This window comes from Chinchilla lanigera, unplaced genomic scaffold, assembly GCF_000276665.1.
Source record: "Chinchilla lanigera isolate Chin_1 unplaced genomic scaffold, ChiLan1.0 scaffold00026, whole genome shotgun sequence".
Taxonomy (NCBI): domain Eukaryota; kingdom Metazoa; phylum Chordata; class Mammalia; order Rodentia; family Chinchillidae; genus Chinchilla; species Chinchilla lanigera.
In genome coordinates this window covers 9589529-9593587 of record NW_004955427.1, presented here as the reverse complement: position 1 = coordinate 9593587, position 4059 = coordinate 9589529, and the positions used below count along the sequence as shown (strand labels likewise).

The following is a 4059-nucleotide window of genomic DNA, read 5'->3' as shown; positions in this document are numbered from 1 at the left end:
TTGTGGAGCAGGTATGCATATTCAGCCCATTTTGCCAAATGAATTCCAAGTAGGAACAATCCAAAGAAATGCATGACCAAGATACAACATAACTAAACTTCTGAAAACTAAATTTAAAAAAATCGCAGAAAGCATCCAAGGAGAAATGACATATTACACATAGGGAAACATCAATCTGAAGGACAAAGAATTTCGCATTAGAAACTATAGAGATCACAGGAAGTGACACATTTACCAGGGCTATGTGAAAAGAAATTTCAAATGATATTTATATATCTAGAGAAACTCTCTCTCTAGGATGAAGAGAAAATAGGGATACACTTCAGATAAAGTCACTAAAAGAATGTGAGAACCAGAACTATCCTAAAGGAGGTTATTCAAATGGAAAAGAGATAAAAAATGAAGAAATATTGAAACATCAGGAAAAAATGGAAAAAGCAAAAACAGTTGGCAAATACAACAGATTAATCTCCCTATAAATCATTTTAATAAATAAAAATTACAACACCATCTAATTCAACAATTGTATTTTATAATAGAGACAATAAGGAGACCTGACTGAACACAGATAAGATTTTTCAGCTCACTGGAAGTGGTAAAATGTTGATCTCAGAAGACTGATAAATCATTCATACACACACACACCAAGCAACCAATGAAACAAAACTATAGAAAAGAAATGCACAAGTTGAGGATGGCCAGGGTGGCAGTCAGAGCCAGAGCCCCTGGCATCTGTTCACTGCATGTACTGGATGGGGATGAAGGGCTAAAGAATGAGGCACGTACTGTCCTGTGTGTCGGCAACTCACAGAAGTGCTCCTGCTCACAGGCTTAGTAATGTGGCAAGCACTGTGTGCCTGTAGTGCCTGCACTCCAGAGGGAGAAGAACCAGCAGGAATTTGTTTAGCCTGCAATTATGAGTGTCACAGAAGTCATAAATTATTGGAGCTTTAGACAAAAAGAAATTTTCATTGTGATTGTGGAAACAGCAAGTTTAAAACTTTGGAATGCAAATGATTTTCTGACAAAGCAAAGGTAAACTCTAGTAATAAGTATAAAGACAATCTTTTTGGCATTGTATTGCATTTACAAGGGACTTTATCCTGATTCTCAAGATGAGGTTCCAGTGATATGACCCAGTATGTATCTGTGAAGGCTGGTTCCATGGAGGGCATCTTCCTGCTGTTCACCCTGCAAGCAGGGATTTCCAAGAAATATTGTGTCAAGTGTGTGCAGAATGTTGTTCTTTCTTTGGGTTTATGCAGCACAATTAGCAGAGACCAAAATATCTGCTCAGGATGATGGATTGGTGCTAGATGTTGATGGAATAGGTTATCAGAAGTTATCCAGACTGAAAATGGAGATCAAGATAGTACCCTACAAAAATGTGTTTTGGAACATATAAAGGAAACTGTGTTGGTTTGGGGATTATTTTGCAAGGGAGAACAATATAATACAGGACACATATTTTATAAGATTATTTATAATAGTCACCCAACGAATGATATACAACACAGTGCAGGAAATCTGTTCACACACTAAGACCAAGGAATCTAGCCGAGGGCTTGGATCCCATGGAAATGTCTTGCATGAGTCCGGCTGAAGACCTAGAGTTCATAACAATGCCTCCCACGAGTCTAACTGGAGGCCCAGAGCCCATGATAACATCTCATGCAGGCCTGTTTCATGGATCTGCGCTGCAAAGGCCCAAAGGTCAGTGGTGGAATCTAGGAAGTCTGTGCCAGCAGGATAAAGGATCTGTGCTAGCAGGCTGGGAGCGCTGGAGCCAGGAAACAACATGCAAAGTAAGAACCAGAGCTCCCCTGAAAGGTACCACAGCCATCCTCAGCAACAGTGAGCTCCCGAGCTCCTCTGATGATCAAGATGGCTGAGTTCCTGTCAGGAAAGCCAATGCAGCAAATTCTCCAGGAGACTGGCAGTGCACCATCTTCCCCTCTGGAGCCAGGAAACAACGCTAAAAGTGAGGACCAGAGCTCCACCAAAGTGAACCAAAGCCATTCTCAGTGCCAACAGGATCACCAGCTCCTTGGAGGATGAAAACAGCCAAGTTCATCAGGAAAGCCAGTATGACAAGCTCTTCCAACAGAACCAACAGCTCCTTACAGCTTCTGCCAGCTCCCAACAAACTTTTCTCAGTTCCCAACAGCTTAACTTCTTCTCCAGTTCTGCCTCTTATGCTGCTGGCAACAACCCTCAGGTGGGCTTCCCACACCCAGCACCACGCTTACTCAGTTCAGCTGGGGGTTATAAGTTGACCACCAGTTGTCAATCCACAACAGATACTGACAAGGAAGTTAAAGCAGAGCAGGTTAATGAACCAGGTACCAGCTCTAGCTCTGAATCCGATCTCCAGACAGTGTTAAGCACCAAAAGCTGTAACACAGAATCACCATCTGGCTGCAAATTTCAGGAGCTCAAAACCAAACAATTTATGACAGAAGACACTGCCACCTATTGGCCCTTGAACTGGTGTAGTAAGTTATGCACTTGTCAAGACTGTGAACATACATGGAGAGCTAAATGTCTTGCTCCTGACAGATGAATATGACATTGTTTGGTTTTGTATATAAAGGGAAGCCTGAGCAAGTAGCTGAGAGGAGGGGCCCTTGAATGGATATCCTTGACAGCATGAGAAGAATCCAGCAAGTGAAGCTCATTTGTGAATATAACTACTTGAAGACTGAACCTAAAGACTAGCTGAAGGGATTTGCCAATGAAGTCACAGCTGGTAAGAGAAAGAACATTCAGCAGCTCTTTGATAAATTTCAGTCAAAGAAGAGAATAGATGGGATGTAGTATTATTGCAGTTAAGTGAAGTAGGGCATTTTCTCATTCAGCCCAGTGAAAATCCCACTTACTGTCCCATGACTGAAAGAGGGATATTTCACACCGAGTGCCTCCACCATCCTCCACTGAGGGGAGAGGCCTCCTCTGGTCTCCTGCTCCTTCCTTTCTCCTTTACTGCAGTACCCACAGAGGTTGTGCCAATCTCATAGCCAGGGTCCTTCTGTAACTCAGCTAAATGCAGCTCATTCCACAGACTTCAGCTTTCCAGCCTCAACATACCCAGCATTTTCTGCTCCAAAGGTTTAAGATGTTTGATTTGGTTTTGATGAAGATAACTGATTTCATGTCAAGTGATTTTTGTTGTTTAACTTCTGAATATGTGTCTTTTGTAGCACAGCTGTTGCCTTCCAGGACCTCTGTAAGTGTCACAGGAAGCTCACTCTCTGTCAGTCTGAGCTCTTGAGATCCCCACCTTGTTATTCTTGCCTGTGGTCAAAACCTCTTCAGCCTAACCTGTCCTCCCACCTACCTGTTGTCTAAACTTGTCCTGGCCTACAAGCAACTAGGAACTTGGAGTAGCCAGGACTCATGTTTTATGACCAGGATGTCTGTGGCTGGTGGAGAGATTGATGACAGGGTTAAGGAGGCAAACTTTTGTTATCAATGTTACTAATAAAGTGAAATTTTCATTCACAATTTTACTGGCACTCAAATATTAGAATTATAGTACTGTAGCAAGCACAGGGCTTCCTGGATGTAATGGTTTGGGTCTAGATGGCTCGCCAAAGCCTTAGGCAGTTGTAGAGCTTTTTTAGATGTGGATGAATCTAGAGTGTGTGCTGTTGGGATTAGGGGTGTGTGATTAGTAAATTAATGTATTGACTGGTTTGGCATAGTTTTGGCTAGGATTAAGAGTTTGAGTATTACACCCTTCCTAGAGTGGGTAGTTTATATATAAGGGACAGAAAGAGTCTTGTCTCTTCTGTTGCTGTCTTTTGCCCACCATGAACTGTTTTTGTGAAATCACTGATTATGTATTGGAGTCAGCTGATTATGGATTAAAACCTCTATAATATGTGAGCTAAATAAACCTTTCTTTGAAACTCTGAGAGTTATGTATTTTGTCTCTGCAATGAGAAAAGTAACTAAGAGAGAACTTGGTACCAGAGAAGTGGGGTCATTGTTGTGACTATAACTGACCATGTGGTTCAGGAACCTTTGGGACTGGCATATGGGAAGAGTTTAGAAAGG

General features: G+C 42.0%; 1 pseudogene; it reads left to right on the top strand.

The window, feature by feature from the left end:
- Window positions 1–694: 694 nt before the first annotated feature.
- On the top strand, window positions 695–2832 carry LOC102016829 (annotated as a pseudogene).
- The last annotated feature ends 1227 nt before the right edge of the window (window positions 2833–4059 follow it).